The sequence below is a fragment of the Dermacentor andersoni genome, chromosome 5 (assembly GCF_023375885.2).
Source record: "Dermacentor andersoni chromosome 5, qqDerAnde1_hic_scaffold, whole genome shotgun sequence".
In the NCBI taxonomy this organism is placed as follows: domain Eukaryota; kingdom Metazoa; phylum Arthropoda; class Arachnida; order Ixodida; family Ixodidae; genus Dermacentor; species Dermacentor andersoni.
Window position 1 is genome coordinate 88,929,745 of NC_092818.1, and position 27,658 is coordinate 88,957,402.

A 27,658-nucleotide genomic window follows, 5' to 3' on the forward strand; every position below is an offset into this window, starting at 1 on the left:
CGCAAACTTCCATGCTTTTAGAATTTCTCTTTCCTCTGCGTTCCCCGACATCAACATATATTAATGTTATAAATCAAAACGTGTCGCAAAACTCTGAACTCTGTCCCCAGGTATGCCTAGGCCTTGTGGTAGTTTCAAAGTTCGCCATAATGTCGGAGTAAGTAAAGAAATCGAGCTCAAGACACGGCTCTTTCGTGTCAGGACCCAAGGTGGTCAACGCTGCCTGGAGGACTGAGTTCGGAAAAGCCCAGAGGATTTCATCAGCGGAGCTATGGTCTGAGGGCTCCCATACATAGCGGCTCGTTTTAACTTAATAAGGTTCTCATTCATTCATTTCCAAAATTAGCGCATTCAATCGACCAGCGCTGCCCCACCGGTAGCGTGGGACCTTTGCTTGACTCTCAGAACTACAGCAACGACGCGATGGCGGATGTAATGATACTTAGTAATCGCTACATGCTTATACGCTCTATGCAACACATCCGCTACTGCAGACCTATGCATGTGCCTTAATTTCAACAAAGCAGTGCGAGTTCAGAATTGTGTAACCGAGAAATAAAATTGACTTCGTTAGTTGGTGTTAGGCAGAACTTATTTTGAGAAACCGGCGCTTAGTACAGGCTGTTACTGTCGAAATGCAACTATTCTTTCATGAAGCAGCCCAACAATATGGACGAAAAAGCAGGAGCAGTAGCACCAAGTTTTGCTTTCGTCAGGCTGTACATCACGTTATGAAACCTCACGTAAAATGTAACGTCATAGGTATCTGTAGAAAATGCAAATCTCTTAATATAATAGCTATTGATATTGAAGGACTTATTTCGCTGTCGTTATTCGGGCTACCTGATTCTAAAGAAAACTGTATGTGCCGCCGAATACTTCGGTCTAATTAGCACAGAAATTTGACCAACAATGCAGTGCCAGTGATCGTATCTTTGTTCCCCGTCATGAAACAGTAAATCACTCCGTAAAACTTAATTGAGGCCTGCTCATAGGTATGTCCCACAAGCGTCTTACTGGAAAATAGATAATTTTCAGAGTTCTTTGATTTTTTTTATATTGCTTACATTTTTACCCCTTGCTTAGGCCACTGGGCATGTGCTATCGAGTATGAGCATATTCTTGGCCGACCTTCGGCTACTGTGGAACATCACGAGGGAGAAGCTCATGGCGTATTCAAAGAGATCGCAAGAACAAGAATGTCGAAGTTAAAATTTCGGGCTCTTTTTACGATTGAGGATGTCCTGTTTCTCGGAGAGGTAAAATATAAAGGGTATATTGTCATTCTAAAACGTCGTAAACGTAAACGTCGTAAAGCGTAAGCGGAATTAGCGTCTGTATAGGAGGCCGTTGTAAACTCATTGTAGACATTAACTGCAATTAGCGAGTATATTTAAAGCCATGTTTTTTCTTTGCATACGTTTATTGAAACACACTCAGGTGTGCTTTCTGGTCGGAAAAGTAAGTTGAGCAGGACATTCAGTTACAACTGCCTATTTTGGCCCCTTTTCACAAACCACAGGATTAGGAAGTTGTATGAAATTACATTTTTTCCATCCTGAATACCACTCCCAAAAGTTATTGTGAACAGAAAAAAAAAACTGTATTCCGCATGCCGGAATACCTAAGCTCGTCAGTATGTATAAGACGCAGGAGGTCTTTCCTGAATGATCCACAAGCACTAAAGCCGACTCATTTCGACTATCCCTAGGTGGATGCTCATCTCTACTCGCCCCTGTTTCTCCGAATTCTTTTGTCGTATTGCGAAGAGGTTCAGAGGTAGTTTACGCTAAGCATATGAATAGAAATGCCGGAGGTTTTCGCTGCCTGCAGCCGTGCGCTAACCGTGTTGTCCTGGGTAGGATTGCTTAGTGTTTTTTCAGGACACACAGGTAAAAAAATTAGAGCGACTGGCATTAGGGTTTATAGGTTCTATGCGCTGGATGAGCCCTTGGTTTTTCTGTCGTTATCTCGCTGTCCGAGTGCTGCCCCTGTCAGATTGCTTACAATTCAACCCATGTGTCCTGAACTATCTTTTCTATAGCTTTCTTTTGAATCTTTTTATTGCCTTCCCTTTGTTTGCGCATCGCATGAGCCTGAAATGTGACATTGGGCGCGCGGCACAAAATTAAGGTATTGGACTGAGGCATTGGGTGTACTGCAATTACAAAGTAAAATTCTTATCTGGTTTGACAAGGTATGCTAGCCTAATTCACTGTATTTACCACTGGTTTCTCTACAATCTGAATCAAATGGCGCAGGACACTTCCGAAAGCGAACGAAAATTTCCGAGCTGTTGGCATTTGCAGGCGTACAAGATGTTAAAGCGATGTTCTCTTGCTGCAGTACACCCTCTGCAATCTCCACGGATATCGGGACGCATCCTGCAGACAGTTTTGAACCACCTGGTTTTATTCGGTCCTGCACTGCATTTTTACTTCCACTTTAGCTGTGGGTTTTACGAGCCTTTGGTAGGAAGCGAGAGGAATGCTTGTTTTATAGCGTTGTTACTCGAGCCCGCCGTTTTACGAGTTCCCAGATTACCTCCTTCCTCCTTTCGTCGCAAAGAAACGTAAATCTCGCCACAGCAATGCCCTCTGCCCTCGCTGTAGTACCATCAATCTTTTGTATTATTCAAATGACAAACATACATTCACTCGGGGGTTCCTTATTTGCACCTGACCGGCCTCGCAGGACAGTAGCGTACACAGCACTATCATTGGAAACCGTTCAGTAGATTTATTTCGTTATAGTGGGTGGTTGCAAAAAATGTCTTTGCACGAAAAGAAACTTCTAAGGAAAAGAGATAACGATAAAGCAGTAGTTTACATTGCTCTCACGTAATATGATTTTCTTTTTTTTTTGTAATTTTACCGTCTAGGACGTCAGACTATCACGTGGAGTCTCGGTCACAATGCAAGAGCGAAGGAATGGAAAGAAAGGCAGGAATTACAGCTGTTAGAATTTCGCGCAATTAAGACATAATGCAAATGGACTTATTTGTCGATACGCGGCTGCCACGAGGTGAACAAAACTCATTCGTGTTGCAGTAAATTCGGTTACAGATGACTGTAAGAGCAGACACAATGCATTGCGACACTTTCTATCGTTTGGAACTCTGTAACAAGCTGAATTTCTCAAGTACCACGAAACAGATTATCACTGAGGATCATGCCAACGTATTGCATTCATTTAAATTATTTCCTACGCCTAAATCTAAAAATCCGGTGTCCTTAAAGCTCCCCAACGAAACTCTTGTTACTTCGACAACATCAAGTAGACAGACATCGTAAAATTTGCTTTTTGTGATTGTAAAACATTGCTTTTTACTATAGTTCAGTTAATGGGTAACTTGCATAATCTTTAATTTCTGCCATTAAGGGTATGTAATAGCATATGCACAATTATTTTGGTTATTTCAGTATGCTTTACGCACGCCAGCGCTTTACGTACTTTGATTGCAACGTCCATAAAGAGCAAATAATTAAGCGGTACAAGTAAGATTGTTTTACTTCTTTTATTCGTCTGGCAAGACCATTACGTTGAATGCTTGCTCTTCCACTAACTGCAGTGCAAATTGTGCGTTTAGAGCTGCCAGCGACAGGACAGAACAATGTACATGCTCGGGGCCGTTTCCGACATTTAATTTCGGGGCCGTCACTGCCACTCACGTTGCTTTCCACTCATTGGTACTCTTCTTCTTGCCTTAGTTTTGCAATAATTTTAGCGTGCTTTTCAAGAGCTGTTGCCGTTACTACTCTCTCAGGTGCTCATGTCATGTCATGGCACGTCAATGTCAAAAGAGTCTCGGAACTTAGGTGGCAGGGAAAGGTACGTTTGGAAACGTCGAAGCAATTCTTCCAGTCTTAAAGGTGTCCTTGTGGCTATTGTTGGCACCACTTTGTTTGGACATCCTCCACAACGTCTTGCTGATGGCAAACGCTCGGCAACTCGGCTTTTTGTCGACGTTGGTCACGTTCGCTAAGGTTTTTCTTTTTGTTCAACATTGTGTTTTGCGTGCACTTTCTTCGTCTCCTTGACACGTATCGTTTGTATACTTTTTTTTTCTGTAATGGAACCTCTTAGAAAAGAAAAGGTGCTGAAGTTTTTCAGCACTTGGTAAATTCTATTTGACTGATAGAGAGATTTTATGATTTTAACAAATCTGTTTCCTATGCGCTCGATAGAACGCTTCGATAGAACGAAGTTCAACACATTTCTGTACAGAGACGAGTTAACTGGACGAGCATTCAATCGTGTTTTGCGGGTGGGAGCTTCATCTAAACAGCGGTGATGTGTTTCCTCTATCCGCAGCCACACAAACTGAAAGCAGGAATATTTTCAAGGAGGAATGACGCTAACTAACGGGAACGAGATAGAAACCACTGACGAGCGCAATCCGTGGTTTCTATCTCGTCCCGGTTAGTTAGCGCCATTCTTACTTGAGTATGGATTACCGACGCGTCCAACAGCCTGTAATTAAAAATGTTAGTTTTTTTAGGGATTTTGTCGTCCCAGTTATCCCCACGAGATCATAACGCGGTTGTTGTGCGTTGCCCGAGATGTTCAACATAAATAAAAGCGAAAATAACCAATTTAGCATGTTCTGCAAGGTAGTATTACCTTTATTGACAACTTATTCGCAGTTTTCTAATCCTCTTCTGAACAACACACTTGCGTCATCCATCCTGTCGAATGCGTGTGCTAGCTAACCAGACGCATTTCTGGTTAACATCCCTGCCTTTTCTCTTTATGTCCGCTTCCTCCTCCTCCTTCTGAGACGGCAGAACGCCATATACTTGGAAAACAAGATTAGGTACACCTGCCTGGTGATTGTACTTGCAAATAATTAATGCGGAAAAAACTTTTACCCAGAACGTAAAAAAAAAAAAAAAATAAACATGACTCGCCATCCCGGCCCTGCAAAAGTGGATGTCTAGAGAAGCTATTGAAAACCACCACTACAACTTCTGAGGTGGGTGTGCAGTGCTTTATTGCTTTACAGTAATGGTAGTAATGCTAATTTAGATAACAAGCTGCCGCTGGTCATATTGCCGTTTCTTTTCCCTTTGCCTTTCCTTATAGTCTTAACTATGCGTGGCCTACCCATAGTGGTGTTGCAACAATAATGAAATCAGTTGCTAGGCTGGTTCTTTTATATATGAAAAGGCAGTGACGTCACTCTCCACGTCGGAAGCTGCTGTCACGGCGGCAGCTTGCACAAAGGTAATCTTTACCGGGAAACGAACGCTGGGAGCGCTACGTGCTTTGCATTATTTTCAGGAGTGCCTTATCATCAATTATGTGGTTCGAATGATTGCTTTATGCTTCTTCTTTATTTAAACGAATACTGTTCTGCATGTTGTATGCGTGATTAAAAAGAATATGTGCACTGGCTTCTTCTGAAGGCTGCTTCGCCTCCGTCACAAGTCGGCCCAGTATTGCACGACCTCCGGAATTGCCCTACATTTTGTCCAGGAATGATGACCCGAAATACGCCGACCAAAGGCAGGCTAATAGCTTTGCTGTAAAAAAAAAATTAGAGGGAAATAGAGTAACCGTTGTACTATCCTTTAGAAAGGAGTTTAATGCCAAATAATTGATTTTCTTATTCTTTCTTTCCTCTTTACTTCCATCCGTTCTATTTATCCTTCTTGCTCTACGTTCTGAGAAGTAGGAAGTCGTTCTGCCACGATCGCGGGCAGTTTGCCCGTCTGGTATTTCCTTTCTTTTTATTTATTTATTTATGCATTTATTTATATAGTTTTTATTTACACTCGGGGCTTGAGGGCATTACACAGAGGAGTAGCCTAGCAATGAGTTATTAATCAGAACTTTGAAGACGGCAGGGGCTTCGGTTGCAGCGACGGAGGCAGGAAGGTGGTTCCAGCCACTGTTTTTCTGCGGCAAAAACAGAGAGGCACAGCAAGTGTTAGTGCGGCATAACGGAGTGTTAATTTTGAATTTATTATTGACCCGCGAAGGCGCGCATATTCTGGGGGGAGGGATAGATCATTTTTAAGCGTTTGGTTCGTGCAATAAACTTTATGAAAGAGCCTTAAGCAGAGGCGCCTGCGGTATGACTTATGTGTCGCCAGACCTAAATTAGCTTTCATTGAAGAAACGCTGGCGTAGCTGTAGTAACTAGAGATCCCACATCGGGGAGCGTGCTTCTGAGTGGATTCAAGTGGGGTAGAGAGAGAGAGAGAGAGAGAGAGGAAAGGGGAAAGGCAGGGAGGTTAACCAGAGAAAAAGATCCGGTTTGCTATCCTACGCTGGGGCAAGTGGGGTGAATAATGCGGAGCTAGATAGATCCCAAATAAACAAAGCATATTTTAATTTTGATCTGACAAGAATTGCGTGCAATTTAATCTTTAAATGGGAAGAAGCCGAAAAAAGATTTCGGCGCAGTAATTCAAGTACGCGATTAGCGTATATTATTTGCACGTTCACACGTGCATATATCATGAGAGGTTGTGAGGTATATGTCAAGACAGCGGTAACTAGTAACGGGAGCTAAAGCGGAGTTATAAGCAATGTTGTTTTACCTTATTGTGATGCATTACTCTCATGACCTAACATTTTGAAGTATTCAGTTTCATAAGCCACTTTTCACACCAGTTAGAAATAGCGCCAAAGTCGCATTGCGAAATAGAAACGTCCTGTGGGTTAATTATCCTATAAAGCACGGAGACATCTACAACGAGCTTAATGCTTGAATTCATACCGACAGGTAAGTCATTAATATAGATAAGAAATAGTAATGGACCCAAAACCGACTCCTATGGTACACCTGAATGAAAAAAAACAGTCGGAGAGGCATAAACGTTAGCGTGAATATACTGTAAACGGTCAGACAGAAAGCGCTGAATCCAGTCTAGAATATTATGATCAATATTGAATCTTTCTCGCTTTAAGAAAGGAGATTGTGTGGCGGAGTGTCGGAGGCTTTAGCGTAACCCAGAAAGATGCGCTCGGTCAACAAATCTTTATCGAGATCTCCTCAACGATAGCAAGTAAAAGAGCGTAACTGTGTTGCACAAAAGAAGTGCTTCCTGGAAGTGTGTTGATAAGAGGGAAAGACAAATTTAATTAGGAAGGATATCAATTTTGAATTATTGATGTGTTCGGGAAATTTACAGGGTACACTGGTTAAAGATATTGCTTTTGAAATTATGAAATATTAATTGCGATCGCTATTTCGAAAGACAAACCCGTGTGCACTAAGCAGTCGCACTAGATTCAGATATCAAACTTTTTTTAACCCTGCTTCCACGTTTCGAAAACCTATCCTTCCCGTAGATTATCATATGTAAAAGGGAAGGTAGTTCTTAGATATGTGGGAATTCCACCGTTTGCAGGAAATTTTGCTTCTGTGCATCCACAAAACAATGTGCGTGCATAAATAAATGACTAAAAAAATCAATAGTCACATAAGCTACCTAATAAAATGCTAGTAAAAACCTACCAGAAAAAAAAAATTTACGTTGTAGCAACACAAGCCCAAAGATGGGCACTTCTGAAAAAATTTGCCATAGGCCGGGAAATTTTTACCTTTAGGAAAATGTATACTTCGTTACTTGGGAGGATAGCGTTGCTGGTGCTCTCAGTTGCAATTAACACAGGATTGCCTGCTTCACGTTTTCAGTTTTTCTACTTCCTCGTGAAGCTTGTCTGACAGTATAAATTTGCGCGCTTCCCTTTCTTTCTTCCATTTCTTTTTTCTTCCTTTCGTTGACTCATCGGCACGACGGTCTCCAGCATTTTCCCTAGTGCACTCGATGCAGGTGTGACGTCGGAACGAAGCGAAATGGTATTCAAGGGAAGCACGAGGAATGGCAGGAGGCACGTACGAAGGAACGTAACTGGCGCAAATATAGCTCTCAGAACACCGAGTCACTGTTGACAGAAGGGCGTGGCGGTGGCCACTTGTCGTGGGCCTCTCCTGCAGCACGTAGGGCTCAGCGCCGATCGTTGCGGGCTCCGAAGTTGGCTGAACGAGGTCGCCCGCCCTGTGTCACGCCCTGTGGATGCCGCCGCGGTGTTGTGATTAATATTGATCGCCGGCGCTGCTACACAAGGTGATCGCATTTTCGCACGCATTTCAGTTCGTTCTAGTGGCTTTGTGCACTAGCAAAATCTTCGTATTTATTTGTTGCCGCACACACGATTTTCATCTTTTTCTTGTGTCATGTGCTGTTGGTGCTTAGACGTCTCTGTAGCGGCCTTTGCACTCGTGTTGCGAAGACGTAAAAAGCGCTTGCGCACAATGCAGGTTGTACGCGACTATGCTTTTCCATGAAACTGAACGAATTTTGAACTGGTAGGAACACGGCTCGTTTTTAACGTTTCTATGCTAAAATTAAACAGAAAGGAGTTAGAAGTTCTTCCACAATGGTCTCTGCCTGATAGTTTCACTGGTGGTGTTCTTGTCGTTATCAGGCAATGCTGGGCACAAGGGCCGATGTTGTGCGACAAACGTGCCTGAATATTGTCCAACAGTATCTTCGAAAGATAAGCGCTACTTTGACATTTTCCGTGGTGGGAACGCCAATGGGCTTAGTATTTTGAACCCACTTTCGACGCGTGCCACATTATTCTTCGGTCTATCCTACTTCCATAAGTAACTTGCTGCCCTCACCTTCTTACACAGATCTTGTTCATACTGTGTTGGTAACGTATAGTTTATTCCCCAAGACCTTAGTCATTTTTATTTCTAGTGCTATGCGATAGGCGTTTTAGGAACTTCGAAAATTATTTCATCCTTCCTTAATTCTACAAGTGCCATCAATGTTTTCAGCTCCGATACGACCTTGTTGTTCTGCCTCTGGCTCAAGGAAACATTTATACTCAGCATTTCTTAGAGACGTTTAGGGCTTCTCTTAGTCTCTTCCGCACAAGCAATGTAGAGCTTTGCGTTATGTTTGGTTGACGAAAATGGAGCTAGGCCTTTCGTTATTTCTTGTAATACTGGAAGAACTTTCCTGGAAATACTAACGCTTTTTGCGGTATAAATACATCAAATGCAATGGGAAGACATTTACGCATTAGCCGGGAACTTTTACTGGGTCAACTGCGGCCCCAATCCTATGTTGTAGTTTTCTAAGTTGCGTTGACAGCAGTGTTACCACAAAATTATGTGGATTCGACAATGCAGGTCTTCAGGTAAGTTGATGACTTTTTAATTGAATTAAAACTCGTGGATTAAAGGCGACCAAAATCATGAACTTGTTACTTTACAGATGCAGAGGGAAGGAATGTAGCTATGGTTTAAAATTTACCTTTCAGTTACTTGCCAATCGAGAACTACAATTTTCGTATATTGGAATCAGGTTGCGGGAGAATCGTTTCTGCTGGCAATACGATCCCAGGTCTGTAAATGCACTGTTGAATTTTTTCTTCCAGGCATGTTAAAATAGTGAAAACCGGTGTTTTCTACACTGCATTGCGTTCTGCGCTCCAGAAAACGTCCACAAATGGGCTAAAAGAATGCCTCCTATTCAGCCTGAAACATTGCAGTTTGATACCTAAATCTTGAGAACCTACCTCAACTTGATCAGTTAGGTGAAATGTAGTATGAAATCACTAGGAATCGAAAGATAATCTCCGCTATGAGAAAAGTCCGGCAGTTATGTCGAACTTAAAGAACTGCTTGAATAGCATAGCAAATACGTACTTATGTCAAGCGTGTGCCCACTTCGAAAAGTAAGATTTCGGCATTCCACTCAGCTTGCAATCTGTGTTCTGGAAGGTTAGCCAGCAGATACGTTCGCTGCGAAACATGCATTGCTTACAGGTTGCAACTGTGATGTGGGTTGGTACACCGAGGCGAAACCGGCCGTTGTGTAAATATAATATTAAAGGAGCGCTCGCCCTCTTTGAATGGACCGGTGCCCCTGTACTTGCCTACGCATTGTAGAGCGTGTAAGTGACACCCGATAGGAGAAAAAAACGACTTGTTTTGGCACAAGGATGAGTACGCAAGTGAAACAATTAAACAATTAAACAGCGCAACAAATGGCAAAGCCATTTGTTGCGCTGAGTGGAAAAAATTTCGGTTCCTTAGATCATTTCATGCTATATTGGATTCGGTAATTGGGTAAAGTCGTTTGGTGTTCTTGTTTCTTTAGATATTTTGATTGTTTACGCACACGTTAATTCAACGTCGCACGAATTTTGTTCCACCCATGCTTGCTTCCGCCCCAATTGCCCGGCTTTTTATCGTTGCCAACTTGGGAAATGTCTATATACTCTTGTCTTGAAATAACCACTTAACTGAGAGTCAGCCTCTGCTATGAGCCTTAATTCATGATCCGCATCCGCATTAGCGCTGCTGTATGATATGATATTGCTGATATTCAGCAGTCCATTATGATAATCAGCAGCCAATTATGATAAACAGAAGCAAACATGCATTGCGTTTGTCAACTGAACAATTAAATTAGCAGCTTTAAAGTTAGTATGAGTGATGGACCATGGTCGCCTGGAGTTTATTACATTTCATCATTTTTTTGCGTCGCTCTTTGCCTTCGGGAAACATGAACTTTAATATGGTCCTATTTTCTTCCATGGTGCCATGATCGCTTTGGAGTTAAGAAACAGAAACAAAGATAATGTAGGTAGCTGATTGTCGCATCTCTGAATGTTGGGAAATTGACCAATGTGTCCGGTAAATTACAGTTACATAGATGAATTTCCTATTCGTAACGCTCGACACTTATCAGCACCCTTTTAAGTATCTTGAAAAAGTGTGTTCTTTTGCTTGTTTTTTATGCATCGCGACTGATTAAAAAACTATAGTCGCTACTAGTTTGCTTCACTAGGTTGGTGCCGGCAGCTCTTCATTTCTTCTTTTCTCCTCACCCTTTTATTCCGCGATCTTCCAGTTCGAATAAGCCAACAAGGCAATTAATTGATTTGACCTATCAGCCCTTCGCCTCTTATATATAGAAAGAAATGTTCATTCACAAATTTAGCCCCCAATTTTTTATTATCAATCATGTTTCTAGTCTATTTCGTGGGCCGTTCCCAGAAACAGTGCGATCTAAAAAACTCGGTGCTTTTCCACTCTGTGAAGAATGACCAGCGAAGCTGTGCACTTGGGCCCTTTAATGGTGAACTGCACATCCACCGTTGGTCGGCCCAGTATTGCACTATATTCTGGATCGATCCACGTATGGGTAGGGCTTAACGCCTGCTTCACCTCCGCCACGGGTGAGAAGAGTGAAAACGGCACCGTCCTATCTATAGCGTTTGTGATGCTACCGTCCAGACGCTGCGCTTCTGGTCGAAGAAGCAAATGGGTGTGTTCATGCAGGTTCGGCCGGGCATGTCCTGTGACGTTGTTTAATTTTGAACAAAAAAATATATTTTGCTGCACGATTTCCAAGAAATACGAAATCAGTGTTAGTATTGCGAGAAAATACATTTCTTCATGAAAAAAATATAGAAAGAACTTGTGTCTCAAGCGCTTCTCGAAAATTTCGCCAGATCCGCATTTTGGTTAGCTCCCACAGAAAAAGTGTTGTCACTTCGGCTCTAAAAATATTTAATGATAGAGTACGGGTCAACACCATCGATTCTAAATTATTACCCAGTATGAAAGTTATAAGGGGCAGAAAAGAAATCACGAAGTAAAACATTGCAAAATATTGTTCAAAGTTCAGATTTTTTGTCCGTGTTTTTCAAAAGCACGGTTTTCAAACATTTAGCCTGTTGCCATGAAATTATTTGAAATTTCAGGCACCTATATTTGCCCTAGGCGTCACTAAAAACTCACGAGCGGCGCTTAGTTATAGGCCTATTGTTCTACTAGTGGTACCATGAAAATTTTTCATCAATATCGCCAAGATGCTGAAATAAAGATTTGACGGTTTTGTGTGAATAGCTACCGCAGTGAATGCGGTAGCAAAACATAACATTGCGCTGAAGCATGACAGCTCTGGAACACTAGCACAGTGCTAACATTCCAGCATGGCCATGACTGAAGCAACCCCTCAAAGATACAACCGAGTATACAAGGACACTTTTATCACTATATTTCATATCACGTGTGTATAGTTCTGGATGATCTGGTTAATTTCCGCATTGACTACAGTCGCACGAAGAAATAGATGTTCTTCTCACAAATGTGTTGAAATTATTCTTTATTTAAATTCAGTATTGTGCGAGAAAAACACTTGTTCATTAAAAAGAAAGAAACCTGCATTTCTATCGCCCCTAAAGTGTTACTTAAAACTAATTTACCTTTCGTTATTTCTTTTTGTTTTTGTTTTTATTTTTCAGTACGTCACGACAGCTTCAATAGTAAATGCTGTTGACGCGCAGGGAAACGCATACAAAACAAGCGGAGTGATAACTTTGGTGACCGAACTTTTTGCGTAATTTCCACAGCGTTCTTCTGTAAGAATGTAACAAACAATAGGAGGTGTTTGCTGAAGCTCCAGCGGCAGCGTCGTAGCAATGCGTGGGGGCACCATATTGGCTCGACGCAGCGGACAAAAGAGAGGGAGAGAGAAAGACAAATCACTTTATTCCATGATAAAAAAAAACAGGCCACAGGCTTGCGCTGCACACGCAGCACAGTCCCATCGTAAGCTGAGGGAGGTCGTCGTGAACTGATTGAGCACGGTAACTGCAAGTAGTAAATATATTCAAAGTAGTGTTTCGATTTGCATACATTTCTTGAAACTCACTCACGCGTGTTTTATGGTCGGAAAAGTAGGTCGAGAAAAACTTACAGCGGAGCAATAAAGGTACTTCAATGTTTGTACATACAAACTCAAAACAAGAACTGGTGCGCGAAGAGCTGCATTGTGTATTTGACACTAATTACATGCCGAGGTATTCTTGCACACAGTGTACGAAACAGGCGTTGTGGAGATCGTTCGTGTTTAGGTTGAAATCGCCCGTAACAATTACCACCACATCGTGTTGAGGAACGAAGGTATGCTCGAAGACGTCAGCACTCTTCCCATGTTGAGCAGCTAGCTGGCGACACATACACAGCGGCCACCACAATACCATCTGAGTTAAGCACTGCGCACACGTCGGCAAAGTCTACGTCCGGTGCTCTGGCGAGTTTGAATGGCACACACTCATTTCATTGTTCATATATTGCCACAGTCGTGACAATGTATGAAGTGACACAAGATTTTTAACAAAGGCACGAACACATTGTACTGATCGGTGGTCATCGCGACAATAGACACGTACCCACATTCTCGTATCCCGTTATTGAATCCGTTAGCATTTCTACGCCTTCACAACGAGAACTTTGTCGATCTCGTAAGACCATGAATGACCCATACCCCCTTAAGGGATGGCTCATACACCGTAAGCCAGCAAAAAAGAAACTACCCGAGACTCTGCTTATCCTAAAAATGGTCCCTATTGATAACTAAGTTACTGAAAATGCATAGCCTAGTGATAAGACGTGTAAGCTTTGCATATACTGAGCAATTTTGAATCATATTCAGCAGCTGAGCTTTTGCACACGCAGAATTGTTGACGAGCACGAACAATCTCTGAAACCCTAGCCATAAACGGCTTCGCTTTTAAAAAGGCATTCCGTGTGTTCCTCTAGGCAACACATCCATAAATGGCACTAATGTAGCACAGTGAAGGTGGTATGCTTGCCATGGGCGAGAAAAATGATAATATGAAGATTTCGCGATGCCACGTTTCCTTTAGAAAATGAGGCCTCGAGTATTTCTGCCTTCTAGCTTCACGCTCAGTGCATCGCGGAGTTCCGTGGATCATGAAATTCGTTGCCGACGAATTCCATCCAAATAATTCGTGAGGCCATTCGTACGTAAAAGTGACACGCGCTCAGCACCGACACGGATAAAGCTTCACAATGTTCCGAAATGATTGCATTAGCTCAAAACACATCGTAATGCACACAGAATGACAGTGACACTGTCATTATTGCTTCCTGTAGGCGAAAGCATTCGCGCCACAGCCGTTAGTTACCGCTGACACGCCACCCCTCCCACCCAACCCCTCACCAAAAAAAAAAAAAAAAGAACGACGCCTGTGGCGTGCAAGCCCAGCCGCACCGAATGTCAGGGCATGATTCTGGCACGCTAAGCTGAGTTTGTTCTATCTAAACTGTGGCGTGCACGATTCACTTGTCAGGAAATACAAAAATATCGAGGTAATTGCCTCCCATGGCGTTTTCCCCCGGAATCACACACGAGTCTAGGTGCAACAGTTGAGACTGGTCTTCCTGTGTTTGGGTTTTTTGACGGAATGAGTGAAAGAAGAGCAAATGATAAGCCTAACAGCGTCGAAGGTATTTGTTCTTTTTCTGTCTGTTTTCTATAACACAGTTTGCAATAAAATGGCACTGCATTGTTCATCGACTTACCGGTTAGTACTGGCAGCTACGCCGTTCATCTTGTGTAACATGGTGATTTACATGGAATTAAAGAAAAAAATGCATGCACATACATGCGTCCATAATTACATTCCCCTACGTAAACATACAAGGGCACATGTATACTTATACCTCTATTTACTGATCCATTTGTTCGTGCGGAAACATATTAGCGCTATTTCTCCAAATGACTATGCTGTCTCTGTCTTCTGCAAACCATCGTGTGCGAAGCACTCCACCAAAGGTCACGGCAAAGATATTTCGTACTCCGGTAGGTGCCGCTATCAAGCAACTGCTATCAAATCAGCTTTCCTGTCATTCAGGATGTGCACTACTCCGATGCAGGTTACATTTCCCGTCAAATTCATGTTACTGGTCGACAACAGTAAGGTAAATAAACAGGGCAACTTCATTCGAAAATATGTAACGGAAGCCACTTTAACCAGCAACGCGAGAGTAGCATATTCAATTTTAACACGATTGCATTAATTCATTGTTTCTCGTTTTATTGAAAAGTCGCAAAGCAAGTCCTTGGTCTTCCTATGAGCACGTCCACAGACAGCCTCCTCTGTATGAATTTCCATAAAACGGTTGAAGAAATAATATAGGACTACGTCTCCAGTCAGAAAATGCGCCTGGCTATGACCCATGCAGGACAGAGGGCTCTTACACAAATCAAGTGGAACTCTCCTACAGATTCTAAATCACCTATATAACTTTCGGAAGATTGTAAATGTCACGGCATGACTCATTCATTAGCAAAAAATATGCACCCCGCCCAACAGCAAGGGTGGCGCGAAGCAACAGTCAAGACCCTGGGCAGTACTTACGGGTCCCTTCAGGAGGTGGTCTACACAGATGCACCCGCATACTGCGTCAGAGGAGCCAAAGCCGTCGTGGTGACGACAAAGACAGATCTCCTCGTCAGCGCCACTATAACAGACGCAACAACACTGGAATCAGAAGAACTAGCCGTGGCATTAGCCCTCACACAGTCTACGGCAACATTCATTATAACTGATTCTCAAGAAGTGTGCCAGAGCTTTCTCTGGCTGCCTGGCACCAACGACCCAACGCATAATAGCAGCCAAGTTACCAGAAAGAAACGGTAAAACTGTCCGGATGCCCACTCACGCCTCCCTGGAGGACAATAAACTTGCCCATTCCCAGACCCTAGAACTTATCAACCACGCGCCAAAGGACACAAAAAGCTCACTAGACTGACAACATACCAAGAAATCACTCAGCACTACAGTCCCAAATAAAGAACACTCTCACCACCGCATCCACAGCTCACGCAAGACGCAATAGACACGAATCAGGTTGCTGCAAAGCCACAATTTCCGGTACCCAAGGCGGCTTCATCTCATGCTTGCTACTGCATATGACGAACAATGTAAATACTGCAAACAGCTAGGAACTCTCTGGCAAATTGTCATAGATTGCAAACAAAATCCCGTCTTGCCTCCTCTACCTCCTAAGACCCACCCCTAAGAGCAGTGGTAGATGCTGCTGACCAGCTCCCACCTCTCGGGCCAGATCCTGTTGGCTGAGAGAACGGTCGCAGCAAAGACGGCTCATAAATTTCCGTGAAGAGGGAACCACTCCTGCAAATCAAGCCATCATTTGGCTCATTACAAATGTCTTTTTCTCTCTTTCTCTCTCTTGTCAAGAACGCTTGGTTTTCAAATCGCACGCCTTGCTCAAACTCGACAGGTGGGCTTGTGATTAGAGGGTGCATATTTACGAAATACGAAGGGATGGATGTGCGTTGTGGATAGAATTTGCGTTCACAGAGCTTTGATCTTGCAGCATCTGACACTCATTTTTTTTTACGTCTTTGCTATGTCGCCTAATTTTTGTTTACTGCTATTCCAGCTAGCAGCAAAGCATTGTGAAAGTTGCGCGTGGAAGACGTTGTTGGTGTTTTGGGACTTGAATTTTACTCGCCAAATAATCGAACACCGTGAATCGCGCGGCTGTGACTGCCGGAGCTTCTAGCTCTCCTTGGAGACGTACCCACTTGAACAGCGTGTCTTATTTATTTAGTTATTATTTTATCACGGGGCAGAATGGTTGAGATTTGCCAAACTCGCACAGTCTTCATTATTTCGCTTTGGTAGTTTGCAACAAAGAATTTAAGCGATATGCAGTGGGTGAGCAAGGAGGATATAATGGCTGAAGACGTTCGGACAAGAGTAAGCGTTTGTCTTCGTCCTGAAAGGGAGTTTGAATTTAGCGCTTTATGCTCTGTGCTTCACCCGTTAACATATCACCTGATTAATCCTATCTGTAATCGGGCATCATTTAATTAGAGTGAGCGAGATGGGCCCTCTTTATTGAATACTGGAAAGATTAACGCGGCTCCAACGTCTAGCATTACACTCCAGATGGGAATGATGAAAAATTATTAGATGCACACAGTGTACGTCTCAGACACGCAGATTACAGAAAACACGCCTCAACATGTGTAATACGAACTAATTAAAACTTCTCATTGAGGTTATAGTGCCTTTGAAGAATGTTAGAAGTACGTTTGTTGCATGAGATGTACAGACGGCGCTAGCCCATAGGTCGAGTACGTATCCCAGCTCTAGGCACGACATTATTTCATCTGTATGCAGTGTAAACATTAGCGCTGTTTTATGTTTTTTGTTTTATTTTGTTAGGGAATCTGCGCTGCACTTATCTGGCTTATTTGGCGCTGCACTTATTTGACTGTGGCATTCACTTTTGCAAGAATCTTCTGAAATAGGCCACTTCAGTGGACCACTGAATTAGTGGCTACGAAACGGCAGTAAGTGAAGTCTACCTTGAATTGCCGACTAAACGTCGTTTCAGTTATCTTGGCACTACGATTATCTCCTTAGATCGCTCCGCCATCAAAGGCCAATATTTGTCCTGCTTTAATATACGATCTACTAAATTTAGCTGCATGCATGAAGCACAGATATTGCTGACAGGGAAACGGCAGCCGTCACGACAGTGTAGGTGGTCACGTGCGCATAACAAATCTACCGGAAAATGTGGTCGATGGACGCACTAATACAAAATTAAAGTAGGATAAGGCGAGACCCCTTCGGCCCACTTATGCATAACGGGCACGTGTGTGGCGAGCGCTCTTAGGTGAGCAGGCACAGAAAAGCCCTATATCGAGCCCCACGCTTTGTGCGCGCTTTCAGGATGATTTATTTGCGCCGCATGTCCCCACGGCCCTCGCTTAGGCGCTCCACTGGGCCTGAATGAGCACGCACCGTAAGCGCGCTTCTGAGCGCTGCTTTATTTCTGGCGCATTTTGCCAGAACCAGTGGGGCCCGGCCTTATTGGCGCATAAATAACTTCAACGAGAACAAAGGCTCTCCGGCGGGAGACAATGGGTTGAATAAGTAAGTGCACCGCCGGGCCGCTTCTGCTTTCCCAATCCTGGAGCAGCCTTTCCCGGGCCACAAGCGCTGAGGACCCTGAAATTTTAGACGTAACTTGTACTGCATACAAGGTGCAATCGGAAAAATAAAGGCGCCACCAGGGACCCACTTTAAAAAGGAGTTCTCGTTGGAAGCAGCGCAGTATAGGCTGCAATGAATGCAAGTGTAAAAGTGGTGACGCTGTGCAGTAATAGGTACCTAAACGTTTGCATATGTTAGGCCGTCTCACTTATCGCTCTAAAACGGTCAATAAAGCAATATATGCGTTCCTATCATTGCTAGTCAACTAATAACATGTCGCAAACTGCCAGAAATATGATATAAAGATATCTAAGTGGTTAAATACAGCTCGCTCAGTTGAGGTTGAGAGCACCCACAATTTCAGTAGCGCAGTGTCATAGCCATTGGGAGTTCGCTGGTGCAGTATACATGCAACACAAAAGAACAGGCATATCAGCGTGTTTGCGTAAATTTCTGCTTATGCAAAGGTATCATACAAAGCTTTAGTTGCCTTTTCCTTGGTATTTAAATTCAGTTTACTTAAACCTTGGTTTCATGTCACGATTCGAGCGGACTTCTTCATATTTTATGCTCTGCCGTTTCAGAGCCTTTTACCGAAGTAAGGCTCACATGCCTAATACCATGTCTGTGGCAAGTCCGTTTGAACCCGAGAACGCGGCAAACGGGATTCTGCACCCTGACGAGTTAGTTGGTTGAAAACAAGTCATTGGCGCAGGACATATCTTCGAGATTCAGCGGTCATGATAGCAGCACCGTACTTACTTGCATAATGCTTGCACTCCTCCTTTGATCATAAAACCCTATTCGCCGTGGCGGCGTGGTTTCTTTGGCTTTGTGCTGCTAACACCGAGGTCGCGAGATGGAATTCTGACCGCGGCGGCACAATCTCACTTTGGGCGAAATGCAGAAACACCCGTATACCGTGCATTGGCCGCATATCAAATAACTCGAGGTAGTCAAACCGATTCCGGAGTCCCAAATTATGGCGTGCATCATAATCATACCGTGGTTTCGGCGTAAAACCCCAAAATTCAACCGCGAAAGCTCGAGTTTTTGCTCGATTAATCGCGGTACCTCCGAAATTGCTGCAGCGACGGTCGTCTGCATGTTGTAGCCTGTAAACGATGATAGAGCATGGCCTCCGAGCTCAATCTGTTGAGCGTTATGTACACTACCCGTGCACGCAACCGCAATTCATTCCAAACCATAAGTGGAGAGGTTTCTGCCATTGCTTGAATGTTGACAGTTGCATGTGGGTAGCTAAAGTCAGCATTGCCTTACTTTGTACCAATTCACCCTTGCATGGGGTGATATGGAAGCTGCACGGCTGCTTTCAAGCTGAAGGCCAACGACAACGTCGATGCAGACAGTGGCGACTTGGCTGTTGATGCCCACTATAAATAGGTTGTGCCAAAGTATCCCTATTTATTAGATGATCTTAAATTCTGGGGATTTACGTGCCAGAAAAACGATCCACTAATGAGGTGCGCCACAGTGGGGCGCTTTGGAATAATTTCCGCCATCTGTGGTTCCTTACCGTGTACGCAATGCACGGTACAGGGGCGTTCTTACGTACATTTCAGCCCCCTCGAAAAACGCGGCCGCCACGGCCGATATTTGATCCCGCGACCTCACGGTTAGCTTCGCAACGTCAAAGCCACCACGCAACCACGGCGGGCTTTTTATTTATACGCTCGGGACTACCAGTTCAGCTAGAGACTCCAAATAAAGGGAATTTGTAGTTACTACTCGTGTAGAGTATCTGCTCTTCTTACAAAAGTAAGTCATTATTTGGGAGTAATATTTTTTAAACTTTCACAATCTGGCATGAGAACTCATTAACAGTCGCTTCAGTTTTTAAGTTTCTATTAAATGCCTAGAACGCCCATACGGATTATACGCCACGCGCAAATGTCGCGTCCCTCAACATAAGAAAAGGTGCAATCCATATGCGAGTAACTAAGGCAAATAGCAGCATCAAAGGCGGACCGGGCGGGGAGCCACAATACGGGAATAGGTGGGAGTGCCGCCATCTTATGCGCTCTTAAGAACAGCAGATTTATGATAACAAAGAGAGCCGAGGAACTCGAAGCACTTGTATAGGAATCGGGAAAAAGTTTGTAGATAAAGAATAAATACTTTCGTTCCCGCTTTCAGCCTCCGCTACTGCAACTGTCTCTACAAAAGCAACGCAAAGTACATTGTAGCTAGAAAAAAAAATCAGGGGCTTGTGGTTTGTCTTGCGAGTTAAACGACATTTTACTGACGTAAAACGTCTTACAACAGCTAAGATACTCCTGAAGTGCGAAGCCTAACGTTGTTTTTCTCTACCAGTCTTTACCATTTGAAGTATTAAGTCAGTGAACGTTGTTTCACAGCTCTTCGCTTCATTTCTTTTATTAGCGTTTTCAAGCGACCTGACATCTTCGCTATTTTGTGCTTGCAAACAGTAGGCAACTGTGAGCTACTCTAGGTGAGCTGTTTTAAGCCACTTTTTTCTTTTTGTCCCTCTTGCGCTAGCGCTACATTCACCTTTTGCTTTGCTCATCACGTGTGACACTTGTCTGCTCTGTATCGTGACATTATCCGGCATCGTGACGTCTTGCCAACCATCTTTTCTCTGATATTGTTGAATGTAATTTTCTTCCAGTTTGATGCCTATTGACATGCACACCGCCCTTCGGGACAGCTGGTCTAAATTGATTCTAGTGCTAGCACTGCAACACAGACGTGGTGTTCTTGAAAAAACTATGAAAGCAGTGAAAAACATTTTGATGTAGCCATATGAGACTTCACGGTGGTCACTAGTGCACGCGAGTAGAAACCTAATTGCGAAACACTGGCCACAGTTCCAAAACACGCAACCATGCCGATAGTACAGTAATTCTATTATGAGTAATACAAATGGCACTTGAAAGAACTGCCGCTAGGAATAACTATTACAGTAAAAAAGCATTGCAATAAGACAAACCTAAGTGCATATTCGATACGCGATAAGAAATCAGGCTTCCCCCGCAGGGGCGTCTGCGCAAGCAGGCGTTTGGTGCGTTGCGACACCACGTACCCGAGCACTCGAGGGTTGGACCCTCCCGCGCGTAGCCGTGCGCGGCTTAGCCGTGTCCGGGGAAAGGAGGATCCTGGGGGTTGAGCCGATGCCGGGTGTTGGACCGTTAAGGCCCCCCGGCGGAGGCAACACACCTCTTTGGCCTCTGCTTCACGTAGACGGCACCCCCGGACTGACCCACCCGGGGGAAATCGGTAGTTGCCTTTTCCTTTCTCTCGCTCTCCCTCCAACCTTCGTCTTTCCCTCACTTTCCATCTTTCCTGTCTTCTCCTAGCTTCCGCTCACTTCCAGTTTTTCCAGGCAGCAAGGGTTAACCTTGTGTGAATAACCAACCTAGGTTATCTCATATTTGGTTATAGTGATGACGTACAGCTGGCGTTTACAGGACCTGTTCATACAGTCCCTGTAGCGTCCCCTCGTAGGGCTCCATGGTGGGTGGCTGGCGTTATTGCCGAAAACTACATTTTTCTATGGCAAGTTCCTTTCCTCCAATTCCTGATCGCCCTCACAAAAGAGGGCGCACCGAAGATGTATTCCAGTTCTTTGGTCGTCAAAGACCGAACTTCCCACGGTACCATGTCATCCACTCTGAAAAATCCGATAAACAAGTGCGAAATATCTCCCCTTTTCTAGTTTCCAAGTCCTTAACAGATGTCCTTGGTCCAGGCTACAAGGTATCAAGGCTGGCAAGTGGTGATCTCCTGTTAGAACTGCATGATCAGAAACAATACGATAAGTTGCCCAGTCTATTGTCATTTGGGGATGTTCCATTGACAGTAACTCCTCACCGCACTCTGAACACCACCCGCGGCGTTGTGTCTGATGACGATTTGCTCCAGCTGACAGAGGCTGAGCTCTTGGAGGGCTTCAGTGAGCAGAACGTTGTCAATGTCAGAAGAATTAAGATAAGAAGGGATGGAAAAGAAATTCAAACAAAGCACCTGATACTCACATTCGGTTCAAGTATTCTGCCCGAGTCTGTAGAGGCCGGGTACATCAAGCTCCGTGTCAGGCCATATGTGCCAAATCCCCTAAGATGCTTCAAATGCCAGCGTTTTGGCCACAGCTCGCAGAGCTGCCGAGGCCGCCAAACATGCGCCAAATGCAGTGCCCTTGAACACGCCACTGAAGCTTGTGCAAACACTCTCCACTGTGTAAACTGTGATGGGGAGCACGCCGCGTACTCGCGGTCGTGCCCATCCTGGAAGAAAGAAAAAGAAATCGTAACGATCAAAGTGAAAGAAAATATCTCATTTAAGGAGGCACGCAGGCGGGTTGCATACCTGCCAAAGAAAAGCTTTGCCGAAGTGGCGCGTCAGGGGGCAGCGTCACAACGGCCTCCGGCGGCTGTCCGACCCACAAGCAGTGAGTCGGCAGTCACGCCATCTGCCCCCGCGACGGTTGCAGCTAGCGCTGCTCCGTCAACCGAGGAGAAGGAACCATCGACCCCGAAGGAGGGCGCAGCCGAGGCTGCCTCAACTTCCGAGGTTCCTTCCCGCGCTGGCAACGGCCGGCGTAGCCAAATCCCTCTGGGAGCCCCATCGACCTCCGGGCTGGTGGGCGCAGGGGTCTTGCCCTCCAAGGCGGGACTCCCTCTGAAATCTTCCCGCTCGCAAGAGCACGTGTCCGGCGCCTCACAAGAGGCAATGGACACTACACCCATCCTCCAGGCGCACCAAGCGCCTAAGGAGCGGCGAGGCTCCCTCGAACGCTCCAGAAAGAACAAAACCCCTATTACAGGGCCTCGAAAGGGTTCTGTAATCTAAGGCATCCCGTCCGTTTCCGTAAACACAGCACCAATTTATTTTAACTATGGATACACAAATCATTCAATGGAACATTAGAGGTCTCCTTACAAACCTTGATGATTTGCAAGAACTCATCCACAAACATAATCCAAAAGTGCTGTGTTTACAGGAAACACACTTAAAATCAAAATACACAAACTTTCTTCGACAATATGTTACTTTTCGGAAAGATCGCGATGATGCTGTCGCATCATCGGGCGGTGTCGCAATTATAATTCAAAAAAGCGTAGCGTGCCAACGTTTACAGCTACGAACGGCCCTTGAGGCAGTGGCGGTTCGAGCTGTTTTCCTTAATAAACTCGTCACCATTTGCTCGCTTTACGTACCCCCACACTACAAATTAAACAAACATGAATTTCAGTCATTTATAGACGAATTGCCAGAACCTTATGTTGTTCTTGGCGATTTCAATGCGCACAGCTGCCTGTGGGGCGACTCTCGTACAGACGCGCGAGGTCGTCTCGTTGAACAGTTCCTTTTCTCTTCTGGTGCTTGTCTTCTGAATAAGAAGGAAGCGACATACTATTCTCTCGCAAACAAAACATTTTCTTCAATAGATCTTAGCCTAGTCTCCCCGTCACTACTGTCTGAACTTGAATGGGAAGTAAACGACAATCCTTACGGAAGCGACCACTTCCCTATACTACTAAGAACATATAAAGAACACGAATGTCTACCACAGGCTCCCAGGTGGAAAATCGATACAGCCTACTGGGAGAAATTCCGAACTCTCACCAGGATCTCATGGGATGACATGTCCTCTTTAGAAATTGATGCTGCCGTTCAGTATTTTACAGCCTTCATTATAGATGCCGCGTCTAAATGCATATCTGAAGTAAGTGGTTTCGCATGCAAATGGCGCGTCCCGTGGTGGAACGACGAGTGTAGGACCGCCCGTAAGAAACAAAACAAAGCGTGGGGGTTGCTACGCACCTCTCCCACTGCGGATAATCTTATTAACTTTAAAAAAGCAAAATCTGAAGGAAGGAGAACGCGCCGACAGGCCAGAAGAGGGAGCTGGCAGAAGTTTTTATCGGGTATCAACTCTTATACTGAGGAGGGGAAAGTTTGGAACAGGGTTAACCGGATAAACGGACGACAAACTTATTCACTCCCTCTAGTAAATACACAGGGCGGTACACTGAAAGATCAGGCCGACTCACTTGGGGAGCACTTTGAGAGTGTATCAAGCTCAAAACATTATTCGCAATCCTTCCTAAAATATAAACAAATAGAAGAATGCAAGCCACTCGTCAATAAATGCCGACAGAATGAACCGTACAATTGCCCTTTTAGTGCTGCTGAGTTGAAAGCTGCCTTGAGCGCATGCAAGAGCTCTGCACCGGGATCCGATAGAATCATGTATGAAATGCTCAAAAACTTACACAATGACACGCAAGTAACACTACTTACACTTTTCAACACTATCTGAGACGCAGGGTACCTTCCAACGGCATGGAAAGAAGCCATTGTGGTCCCTGTTTTGAAAGAAGGGAAAGACCCTTCTTCAGTGGCAAGTTACCGCCCGATAGCCCTCACAAGCTGCATGTGTAAGGTATTTGAAAAAATGATAAATCGGCGACTCATCCATTTTCTTGAACAAAACAAAATGCTTGATCCCTTTCAGTGTGGCTTCCGAGAAGGGCGCTGCACAACCGACCATCTTGTACGTATTGAAGGACATATTCGTGACGCGCTTGTACACAAACAGTTCTTTGTATCGATATTCCTCGATATGGAGAAGGCGTACGATACGACCTGGCGCTATGGAATCTTGAAAGATTTGTCAGAAATGGGCATTCATGGTAATATGCTAAACGTAATAAAAAGCTACTTGTCCAGTCGTACCTTCCGGGTGAAAGTAGGCAATGTGCTGTCACGTCCTTTTACACAAGAAACTGGTGTACCCCAGGGAGGCGTGCTCAGTTGCACACTTTTTATTGTTAAAATGACAACGCTTCGTGCGTCCTTACCACTAGCCATCTTGTATTCCGTCTATGTGGACGACATTCAAATAGGCTTCAAATCCTGTAACCTCGCAGTATGCGAGAGACAGGTACAGCATGGCTTGAACAAGGTGTCAGGGTGGGTAGAGAAAAATGGTTTTAAAATCAATCCTCAAAAAAGTTCTTGTGTGCTGTTTACAAGGAAGAGAGGCCTAGTTCCGGATCCTTGCTTACAAATGTGTGGACAACAGATTCCTGTAAACAAAGAGCACAAATTTCTAGGTATTATACTCGACAATAGACTCACTTTCGTCCCACACATTAAACAACTCAAAGAAAAGTGTCTGAAAACAATGAACCTAATGAAACTTCTATCCCAGACTACGTGGGGTAGTGACAGGAAGTGCCTAATGAATCTGTATAAGAGCCTCATCCGGTCACGATTAGATTATGGTGCCGTGGTATATAACTCTGCCGCCACAAGCGCGCTAAAGATGCTAGACCCGGTTCACCATCTAGGCATCCGTTTAGCCACGGGCGCTTTCAGAACAAGCCCAATTGAAAGCTTATATGCCGAATCGAATGAATGGTCTCTCCACCTACAGAGATCATACAACAGCTTTACATATTTCCTTAAAGTACGCTCTAATCCTGAACATCCATGTTTTTATACCGTTACCGATATGACGTGCGCTACACTTTTCAGCAACCGTCCCTCCATAAGACAGCCTTTTTCGCTGCGTGTGAAGGAGCTTAGCAATGAAATGCATGTCCCACTCCTCGAGCATCGCCTAATGCACACAATCAAGCTCTTACCTCCCTGGGAGTGGCAGGTGATACAATGTGACATATCCTTTATAAAAGTCACAAAGCACGCTCCTGAGGCTGAAATCAGAATGCATTTCCTAGAACTACAGCACAAGCACTCCTGTGCAGATTTCTACACAGACGCTTCGAAGTCAAATGCCGGGGTATCCTATGCAGCAGTCGGCCCATCCTTCTCGCAATCCGACGTACTGCATCCCGAAACAAGCATTTTTACGGCCGAGGCCTACGCATTACTCTCTGCCGTGAAACATATAAGAAGATCAAAACTTTCAAAAGCAGCGATCTATACAGACTCCCTAAGCGTCGTGAAGGCCTTGATGTCAGTCTGTACACACAAAAATCCTGTACTTAGTGAACTCTACACCGTCTTGTGTAAAGCGTACATATCTAACCAGCGTATCATTATATGCTGGGTGCCTGGCCACAGGAGCATTGAGGGTAATGTTCTGGCGGACGAGATGGCCACGTCAATCGCATCGCAAACTGTTAACCCTACCGCTGCGGTGCCTGTCACAGATCTGAGGCCTTTCTTGCGAAGGAGATTGCGGGACCACTGGCAACGCATGTGGGACGCGGAAACGAATAATAAGGTCCACCTGATAAAACCACAGTTAGGATTCTGGCCCTCTACTACAAAATCCCGCCGAACAGATGTCCTATTCTGTCGGCTCAGAATAGGACACACGTTTGGCACCCATAATTTTCTACTAACCGGAAGTGAGCCTCCAACCTGTGGTAGATGCGGGGAGAGGCTGACCGTGCTCCACGTCCTTCTGGAGTGTCGCGAAGCCGAATTTGAAAGAACGAAACATTTTTCCTTAGCTTACAGACAGCACATCCCTCTCCATCCAGTAATGTTCCTCGGCCCAGAACCGCTTTTTAACACAGACACAGTCCTAGGTTTTCTGAGAGATGTGGTCCTACATGTTATTAGCCCCATGCATTCCTAGCGCTTCCTCTCTTTAGAGGATGCCGCTGGGATAGTTGTACGGTATAGCACATGCCTCCAGACCCTTGTGTTTCAAGGGCTCTAAGGGGGCAGTAGTGCTCTAGCATTTATTTTAATCTGATATATTTTACCTATTGTATCATTCTTTTTAAATGCATCGAAATGCTCATAGTACAGGTCATATGTCATCGCCATAATTTTATTACACAGATTTTACGCAATGTAGAGCGTATATTTTAAGGCCCCTTTACAGCCACGTCACACCAATTTCATAGTAATCATAGTTACACTGCACACCCATTACCACAGACATGGCGCTCTTTGGCCATTCCTGGCCCTTGCGCCATAAAACCCCATACATCATCATCAAGAAATCAGTCTTCGGAACAACATTGTTGCGAAGAAAAAAGCATCCGGTGGGTAGAAAATAAACATGTTTCTTCCTAGGTTTCGTTGCTGGGCGTTGGAGGCTAGAAACGAAACATTCCCAGCCCAGCCAACGTACCTCTTTCACGTCAACATATTGCATAAAGAAAAATGAACAGCAAATGAAAGTGGTGATAAAAGAGGTGCAAGATAAATAATGGTTGATTGAAATTATACGCGTGGGTGCACCCGCACTTCCATGGAAGAGGCGTGCTGTCTGTTTTCTGGCGAGAACACGTTTGTGGAGTGGCACGTTTGTTTTATTGCGTACGCTAGTATATGATAGGATACCGACACAAGAGAAAGTTTATCTGAAAAGAGCGATGGAAGACACCGGAAGTGCTTATGCATCGAAGTGTTCCAATTTCTTACATTTCTCTAAGCATACTAGTTATGTCTCTAAGCATAATACATTGAGCTATGGAAGCATACCATAAGCAATTAGCCCATTTCGTTGATTCCTGATGCTTCATATACACCAAATACTGGAAAAACGAAATAAAACGTTGGTTTTCACTGCATGTGCTATGTGCCCTTTCTATATCTTCTGTGCATTTCCTTGTCAATGCTTAAATAACGGTTCTTGTTTAATGTGTCAGAGAGATCTAAGGGGCAGCGCGATCAGCAGACCATCGCATTAATTCTCAACGACGTTAATGCTTTAGGCAAGGTCTGGTTTACCCACGCTAAATGCTATCGCCAACGTTTGTACGAATGTCACTCTCGATTTTTCAGTTCGAATGCGGCACGACAGCTTGCTCAGAACAACGGTAATTTAAACATGCCTTAAGCGCATTGTAGGCAGTGGACT